We start from the raw sequence: 10,499 nt of genomic DNA on the forward strand, positions 1-10,499 counted from the left end.
GAAGATGCTATAAAGAAATCCACTCAAATGTGGAAGTTGATATATGGCTTGACTACTATCAAGGAAGGAGAAGAGGATCCATTTGAGGGAAGGAATAATGGAGAAGGTGAGGATGATGATAAGGAAGGAGAAACTGAGAAAGAAAAGGGAGATAACATAGTGGAGGAGGCACAACAGAAAAAGGATGAAATAACAATAGTTGAGGAGTAGAAAATAGAACAAAGTGTGCAAGACACACAATTGCTAGCATTAAGATCTCCACATGAAACAAACACACCTAAAAACATAATGAAAGTGAAATATGTTCCTGACAACTTAGCTCAAAATAGTAATCCACTAACTATAGAGGATTTGAAGAAGATCCTTGACCAATCTACACTTCAAGCTAAATTGTGTGATAATCTAGTATTGGTCAGTGTGGGTGAGCTACTTAAAGCAATAGATGACATAACTAGGGACAAGGTGAACATACAAGAACCACCTTCTACCATCCCTACAATTTCTAGCAGCCAACCTTCAGTACAAAAATCAAAGGGTACATTAGCAAAGGTTGACACCAGAGTACAAAGTTGTTATGATTGAACAATAGACTCAGACTATAGAGGAGCCCACAAATGATCAAACATGATAGATAGAGGTATCTATGCCTAAAACACAAACTCCAGGTCCAAGAAAAAAAATTGTGATTGATTAAGGAAGATCAGAAGAAAACAAGGACATTCCCAAGGCAAAGGAGTAGGAAGCCATACAAACATTGGTTAATTTACCAACAATTGGCACTACTACCAAAGTCTTTTAGGAGTTGAGCACTAATGCAATGCCACTTTAGGTTTCTACAACAAGCTCAAGATCAAAAAAAGGTTGCAAGGGTACTTCACTATGGATAACCAATACTAGACATGAAGAAATAGTTATGCCAAAATATGACTATGCAAACATTAACTTAGAATAGATTAATTTCATGCAAGAAGCATTAGAGAGAAAGAAGAAAGAAGAAATACTCAGGAAAGAGTATAAGTAAAGGCAAGCACTTCATGAGATCAAAGACAACTTCTTAGATGCCTTCAACTTGTAAACACTTGATGAAACCAAGCCTATATTAGAACAATTGTTAGAGATTGTTGAATAGGTGACAAATGAATACCATAAAATCAATGTAAAACTCATGGAATGGTCTAAAAAGAAATTTCAAGGAAAAGTAAATGAGAAGATATCTAGTGGAATGACACTATCACAAGTAGAGTTGGCGACAAAGATTGAAAAAGTGAAGAAGGTACTTGAGAATATATTCTCACTATACAGAAAAGGAACTAGTTGTATTAATAGCGCAAGAGGCTAACACAAGAGCCAAGCTAGTCCACATTCAAGCTTCCCTGACCCCTCACATGGAAATAATATAGAAGGAACTAGCCTATGTAGAAGTAGTGCTAAAGAAAGATCCTAATCTTTCAACTTTGGATGGCTTAGTTCACCGTGTAGAAGAGACAACCATCCAAATCAAATCATTAGATGTTGCAATAGACAACTGGGATGCTACTCTAAAGATTGTAATGGAAGTCAATAATAATTTTCTAGATAAATACAGACTCAGTGTATAGACCCTTTGACATAAGTGTCAAAAAAGGGGAGATAAACATTAGAATGAGATAAATGCTAGGGGGAGACAAATATGCAAGGGTGAGACATGTGAAAGGGGAGACAAAGTAAATAGAGAGAAGAGCAAACAAAGGGGGAGTAAATAGTAGAAAAGCAAAAACATGGCATATCAGAATGATTGAAGACAAAGAGTATCAACAAGAGGAAAATCTACCCAGAGAGATTTTGGATATAGAAAAGACACATTAACTTAGGGGGAGTTACAAAATTATGAGGTATATAGTCCATTACAAATTTTGAATAATTTTGAAGCTTTGTATATATGCTAGACTATGAATGTATTATACACAAGGGAGATTAGATTCATCATGTATAGTTAAGTGTTTTTCTGACTCATGTCAAAGAGGGAGATTGTTGATCCTAGATTGGTTTTGAGAATTGAGTGCAACACTTAAGATTTTTACTATGTTCATGTTGAACTAGTAACACATACCAAGTATAATATGCATAGATGCTAAGTTGCAATAAGTGTCGAGTCACTCATGTGCCAAGTCAATCAAGTGTTGAGCAAATAGATAGTGCTGAGCAAGTTCAAGTGATGAGTGAACAATTGATGCCAAGAAAGTTCAAGTGCCAAGCAAGACATAATTATAGTAAGTGTCGAGCATCAGTAATATCAAGTGTCGAGTAACACATAATGGACCTAGTTGTTTGTGATGGCACAAAAAACTCTGTAAACCATTTTTTGAGCCAACATATCGATAGATCTCAAAGCTTTGAAGATAAGATCAAATCTATTTGAATTTCCTATGCAATAAAAATGCAACCAATTAGAAAAATGGAAGGAATTGAGTGGGAAAAATGAATGAATCTCAATTTTAGATTAATACCTCACCCTAAGCCACCAAAGTCTTTTTAAAGGGAGATAAAGCCCTATAATTTAGAGAGATTATTAGAGAATGTATGTGAGGAGGCGATACTAGAGAAGATTTGAAGGAAATGAAAGGGGTGAATTGATCAGTTTCAAGGTGACTTAGAAGAAGGAAAAAATTGCAGAATTATTTGTAAAATAGAGGATCGAGGACAAAAGAATTTCATATTAGATCAGAAAGGATCAAGATGGACTGAATTGAGATTTGAAATCAGCAATACTAGATTGTAAGTATTTAGATCAAACATTCTACTATACTTTCTAACAACTATGTCAACAAGATGAAATCCTTTGAACTAAGGTTGATTTAATAGTCATAGTGAAATCATTTAACATGGTGACATTCCAAGTGAGTGTTCTAAAGTCCTTTAGCCAAACACACTTTTAACAAGGTGTTAAAATCCTTTAATAGGGTGGTATCTAATAATCCCTTCTAAGCCTTTAATAGGGAAGGCCTTTCATAGGGAAAACCATGAGAATGGTCAAATTATGTAACCTTAATAGGTGAACTTTATTGCTATAGTAGTGAAGAATTATGGGTGTCATCCCCACCCTAGTTTTACCTTCTCATTGGAGGGTTTCTGGGTAATCATATCTATTATCAAGTGTTTATGTGGATGCATTTACTTTACTTGTTATTTCAATATGTTAATGCATGCATTGTTTTAAAGTTAAAAGTTTTATTGGTTAGAGATTAGTAGTTTTGATTCATCCCCCCTCCCCCTCTCAGAAGTATACATTTCCCATTTGTAATTCCAACAATATCTTAGCTTAGTAACAACATAATCATCTAAATTGTAATCAACTATTCTCTCTTGTATCCTAAATTTCTCATCAATTCTTACATTTGAACTTTCCATAATAGTCTTAGTTCTCAGATTATAGCATCTATAAGCCTTGCTTTTCAACGAATAACCAAGAAACATACCTTCATCACTTCTAGCATCAAACTTACCAATTCCATCATCTCTTTTGATATAACACTTACTACCAAAAATTTTGAAACACTTAATTGTTGGTGAGTGACCAAACCAAAATTCATAAGGGGTCTTATTTGTGTCTTTTCTAACTTGCACTCTATTCATAGTGTAGAATATTACATTTAAAACTTCTCTCCAAAACATCTTGGATACAACATTCTTAGTTAACATAGCTCTTGCTACTTCTATAATTGACCTATTCCTTCTTTCTACAATGCCATTCTATTTAGGGGTTTTGGATTTGATAACTGTCTTTTGAGTCCATTTTCTTCACAAAACATGATAAACTCATTTGACGTATATTCTCCTCCTCTATCTAATCTTAAACATTTAATCTTCACACTAGATTCATTCTCAACTCTATTCTAGAATATCTTGAACTTATCAAATGCCTCAGATTTCTCTTTAATAAATGCAACCCACATCATTCTAGAAAAGTCATCTAGAATCATAAAATACCTTTCACCATAGAATCCTTTAGTTTTGATAGGATCCCTGAGATCTTTGTGTATAATCTTCAACTTTGCTATAGTAGTAAACTTCTTCCTTGGAAAAGAAGTCCTATTATGTTTTGCCAACACACACTCCTTGCAAATTGTGTTAGTAGGCTTTACAATTTTAGGAAAATCTCTAACTGAAAGCATACTACTAGTCTTCACAATAATGTCAAAGTTTATATGAAAAAATCTCTTATGCCATTATCAAATATCACCTACCTTTGTAACTGAACATGTCATTTCAGTAAGATTCAACTGAAATACATTACCTCTAGATCTGGTTCCTATTCCAATTACCTTTCCATCTTTGTCTCTGATTGTGCATGTCTTCTCTGAACTATAATTGATAACCTTTGTCCACTAGTTGTCCAATACTCAAAAGATTGTGCTTCAAACCATCAATAAAATATACATCCTCAGTGTTAGTTTTACCATCAAGAGTTATAGATCCAATACCTTTAACTTGGAATGCTACATTATTTCCAACTCTGACAATGCCTCCATCCTGACTTTTGAAGTCAACAAATTTGGTCATATCACCAGTCATATGATGTGAAAAACCATTTTCAATTATCCAATTAGATTTATTTTCAACCTATGACACCAAAGATACTTTCTCTGGACTTTCTTCTTTAATTGTCACAAATCCTATTTCATCATCACTAGCACTTACTACTTGTTCATCAGAATCATTTTATTCATTTGCATACAAACACTCTCTATCTCTTCTAGGTTTTTAATTTCCTTTATATTTTCTTTTTCTCTCTTTTAGGGCACTTAGATGCATAAATAACCATATTCATCACAAGTCCAACATTTAAATATTTTCTTACCACCTCTTTCTCTTCTTACTAGAAGGTCTACTCCTTCTTCAATCTTTTTGTCCTCTTCAAATCTTATGCTGCTAGAAAAATCTCCTCTAGTACTTGTGCTCCTTGATAAACTAGGTCAAATGTTCAAGGCACTGAAAGATGTTTTAGTTTTGGTTAGTTCTCAAGATTTTCTAAGCTCATTCTTAACTACTTCAAGTCTTTCAAGCAATGTATCCTTTGTGAAATCTTTGGTACAAGATATCAGCAACTGTATCATTTGAATTGCTAGCTTAAATGGTGTTGTTAAGTTCTTCAATATCTTCCATATAACCTCATCATCTTCTTTGGTTCCTCCTTGAGATCTAATACCTGTAGTGATTTTTGATATCCTGCCTATATAGTTTCTTACAGATTCATCTCCCATCATCTTAGCATCTTGAAATGCACAAAATCTAACTTTGTAACCTTAATTTCTTATAATGTTCATCACCTTTAAAACTATTTTCCAAAGATTTCTAAATAAAATGAGAATTAGCAAGTGACTTTACCTGATTGTATTTTATTTTAGAAAGTGCAGTCAATAATGCTTCTCTAGCTCTCATGTCGCACATAAAAATATCTCTTTATGCTTTAGTACAAGTTTCCAAATCATTTTTAGCAATGATTATCTTTGCTATTTTTTTCAAGATCCAATATTCTGGACCTACACACAATAGATATGTCTTCATCTTTTCTTTCCAGCTATATAATTCATTCCATCAAACTTTGGACTATATTTCTTGAACATGCTCGCTATGGATCTTCCAAAGTTGTTAAACTTTATCTTCAAGGACCTGACACTCTGATACCAATTGTTAGAAACAATAGTCCACCAAGATAATTGAGAGGGGGGTGGGGTGAATCAGTTATCCAACAATCTAAACATTTATCTTCCTTAAATAAACTTAACCATTCAACTAAAGTAAACAAAAACAATACAAAGATTCACATAGACAATTACACTAGATTTGTTAACAAGGGAAACCCTTGATTAGAGGGAAAATGCTACGCCCTTTATATTGGTGTATATAGAGTTATGAATAGCCAACATGTGGCTATCTTAATCCTTAATTAAGTCATGTCATAATTATTATATTATTATCTTGGTAGGTAGGTTGGCCTAGGTGTTATGTAGGGTTGTGTCTATTCAACCTAAGCATAATTAGGTATATATAGGAGGTTGTGAGTCTTATTTCAACATCATATTGTGGAGTGTCTTCTCATTGGAGATATTTGGAGGTTTCCCCCTCGAAGGGGCCTATTACTATCAATTATTATAAAGTATTTATATAATATTTTATATTATTTCTTCTATTGTGCAAGTTATTTCATTACAAGTGGTATCAGAGCATGATCTTGTTACTATAGAGGCAAGATTTTTTCTCAACATTGGGGTAATTTTGGGAAGAGCATAACTTTCATATTTTAGCGAATTTTTCAAATATTTTAAAAGGGTTTTTGAATACCAAATTAAAGAATCTATAGTCCAAAATTTAGAGGAATTAAGGAAAATTTGAGATAATTATTATAGAATTACTATTTCTACACAATTTATTGAGATCTTTATATCTCTCACATCCTGTCGAATTGGAGTATAACTTGTATTGGGTTTTCTAATACATAGTAGAAGAGCCTAAATTTCAAAGCTTGGAGAAATTGAAAAAAAAAAGCAAGATATTGCAAAATTGGGAAAATTCTCTCTCAAGCTAGCGAATTTGCTAATTTTTTTTGGGATTTCTTCTGAGTAAGGGTATCTTGGCCCTAGTAAGTTATAGTAAAAAATAAATAAATACATCTAAGAATTTATATTTCATTTGTGTGAAATATTAGTTTCCATCATGATGAGGCCTTCAACAAGAGGCAAAAGGAATGCTACCACACCGAGGAAATCCTCTAATCAAGATTGGGAAGCAACATAGGATAGTAATCCCAATGAGGAACTTAGTAATTTCAAGGAAGAGGTTAAGAGAGATATGTGTGACCTACGAGGAGATATATCAAATATATATGAAGCATGTTAAGCACCTATATGAATGAACCAATGAAGGAGCTCTCAAGAAATCAAGATGAAATCTTCAAGTTGATTAATAGTGACACAAATTGTATTAATCCTATAGGATCTAGGAATTTTTTTCCAAAGGTGGATATGTGCAAATTTAATGGCAAGGATCCTCTAACATGGATAAATCAAATGGAGATTTTTTTTGAAATACATCAAATCCCATATGGACAAAAGGTCATGGTGGCTTCCTTATATCTATAACCAAATCAATTCATTTTCTATCATTAGCACTGTAATCATAGGAGGAAAAAGGGTCTCACTGTATCATGGTCAATTTTTATAGAAGAACTCCAAGCATAATATAGCAATAGTGTGACAAAAAACTTCTTTAGCCAACTTCCTAAGCTTCAAAAAATAGGATCAATCAAGGATTATATCCAAAAATTCCAAAATCTATCCTTAAGAGTGGATACAATTACAGAGGAGAACTTGAATGATTTATTCTTGGGTGGTCTCAAGGATCACATTCAACATGAGGTATGCATGTTTTTTCCTAGCTCAATAAATGAGTCTTTTATATTAGCAAGAAAGGTAGAGGAGAAGCTCTTGATTCCTAAAAAGAAAGGGGCTAATGTGATAAGAGAAAAAGTACATTCAAAACCTTCTCTTCCTTAGCTTACTAGGTTGAATCCACAACAAATTGAAGAGAAAAGAGCAAAAGGGTTATGTTTCAATTATTATAGCACAAATACAGTCGAGGACATAAATGTACTAAAAGGAAATTTTTCTATATTGAAGGTCCAAGTGAGGAATAAGAGGATGAGCCATTATTAGAAGAGGATAGGGAGTTAGGTGAGGAATCACATGATTCTCAACCCATCATTTCTATCATGCACTTTCAGGTTTTATTGCACCAAAAACTCTCAAGGTAGTGGCTTTTATAGAAGTAAAAAGTAACAATGTTAATAGACTTAGCTAGTACTCATAATTTCATCAACAAAAAGTTGGCAACTCTTCTAAATTGTTTTATATATCTAGCCCTAGAGTTTCAAGTTTTGATTGCAGATGCAAGTGTGATGCCAAAATTGGATAAGGCCACAATGACAAAGGCCATTAAGAAGTACACAAGGAGATTTTCTCCTAAATATAGGACATTCATTATTTTACAAAATGGCATTGAGGATGTTGTTTAGAAATCCACCCAAATATGGAAAGTAATATATGGACTAACAACACCTAAGGCAATTAAGAAGACACCTATTAAGGTAGGTGTAGAAAAAGGTAAGCAAGAAGTAATTGGGGTTACTAAAGATGACATTGAAAAAGATACACATGTGGAAGGCATTGAAAAGAATAAAAATACATAGGCAACAACTAAAGTTGAGAAACAAACAAAACATAGTATACCAAATATACTAGTGTCAAGTGCTAGTCCACAACATGGGTTAGATGCAGACACAGATATAGTAAAGATCACTGATTTTTCTGATACTATCATTTAGAACATAAATCCCCTAATAGAGGAAGATATGAAGAAGATATTGGTATATTCCACCATAAAGGGTAGTCATCCTATATTGGTGAGTGTGGTTGAGATTGAGAAGGAAGACATGGCATCTACAGGGGAGAAAACACAAACATAAGAAATATCTATAGCCCCTCCTCAATTTATAGTGGTACAACCTACAATGTCAATTATAGTATATCAAAGGAAGGAGGTAGAAAACATCTAATGTCAACACAATGGTGCAAAATGATCTAGTACCAACAACTTTAATAGATGAAAAGGATGAGGAAAATGGAAAAGATGAGAAAGATTGGACACAAGTTCAAATAGGTTAGGAAGAAACTCCTATACCTATAATACAAAATTAAGGTGTAACTAAGTTTGAAAAGAAAGAATAGGATAGGACTGAAGAGTCAATATTGACTACCAAGGTCGAGGAGAAATTAGCAATACAAGCACTTGTTACTTTCCTAGAAACTACTACTCCTCCAAGTCAATCTCTTCATAGGCCAAGTGTAGAAGCTACACCATTACAACCATCAAGGCCTAGTATTGGCACATCTAAGGTAAATGAAATTACATCATTTGGTGATGTTAACTTAGATAAAGTGATTATGTTGCCAAAGTTTGATCTTGCAACAATCAGTATTGAACAAATGAGCATGCTCTTGCATGGAAAAGATAAAAAGAACTACTTAGAAGGGAACATAGGCAAAAGCAAGAATTGCAAGATATCAAGGACATCTTTCTTGATGCATTCAACCTACCTACACCTAACAAAGAGAATCTTATCATGGAGTAGTTGGAAAAAATAGTAGAAAATATTAATGATGCATACGTAGATTCAAATGTAAAACTACTTGAATGGTCTAAAAGGAAATTTTAAAGAAAAGTCAATAAAAAGATATCAAGTGCCATTGCACTTAGTCAAGTTGAATTAGCAACCAAGATTGAGAGTGTAAAGAAATTATTAGAGAATATTTTATCTCTTTACACCAAGTTGTGTGATACAACTCTATTCACACAAGAAGTGCAGTGACATATTGGCAATCTAGAGGGAGATATGATGAAAATAGGTACTACTCTAGCCAATTCTCCCGCTCAAAGTCAAAAGAACTTTAGTAATTTTATGAACTCCCAAGGTCAGTTGGCAGCCCTGCATGCTTAAGATGTAAACATTTGGGCTGCACTGATCAACATCTAGTCCATGTTGACCCCACACATGGAGATACTACACAAGGAACTAGCCTTTGTAGAAATAGAGATGAGGAAAGATCCCCATCTTTCTACACATGAAGGCTCAATTCACCTTGTTTCTGAGTTAACTATCTAAATCAAATCATTGGAGGTAGCATTTGATAACTAGGATGCAACTCTAAAGATAATACTTGAGGTCCATAAAACTTTGTTGGACAAACACACTATACATTTATAACCCTTTGACATAAGTGTCAAAAAGGGGGAGAAATAAGTAAGGGGGAAAAATAAGAAGAAGAAATAAGGAAATGGGAGAAAGACATTATATATTATCTTTTAGGGGGACATTGACTCCAAGGAAAGAATGAATACAATTTTGGGGGACCAAACATAGGGGGAGTCAAAGATAGAAATAGAGTACAACACAGTTCAACGTATGTATGTTTACTTAGTAGGAGTATTAGTTTAGATTCAAGATAGCACAATTAAATCAGGGGGAGTTATAAGATTTTGATTTATGACTATTAAGTCAAGCTTTGCAAGATTTTAAAAATTTGAAATTTTGTATATATGTTGAATAGCGATAGTGAGTATATGAGCTATGCTCATAAGTTAAGATCATTTATACATAACCAAGTATGTTTGCTACTCATGTCAAAGGGGGAGATTGTTGATCTCAAATTGGTTTTGACATATGATTGTCTATACACTTAAGTCATTTACAACTTAAAATTTAATTCATGCCAAACAAGTAATTTATTTCAAGAATAACATGTCAAATAGTGCATGTCGAGTGAGATACTCAGTAAGTGCTAAGTAAATAGTTAGTATCGAGTCACTCAAGTGTCAAGTACTCAATATGTGTCAAGTCATTTAGATGTTGAGTGATAGCATTAAAGTTTCCATTGATGTTGAGCATCAGGGACTTCAGATGTCAA

Source organism: Cupressus sempervirens, chromosome 10 (assembly GCF_028749045.1).
Source record: "Cupressus sempervirens isolate cs-2001-9-10 chromosome 10, ASM2874904v1, whole genome shotgun sequence".
NCBI classification, from domain to species: domain Eukaryota; kingdom Viridiplantae; phylum Streptophyta; class Pinopsida; order Cupressales; family Cupressaceae; genus Cupressus; species Cupressus sempervirens.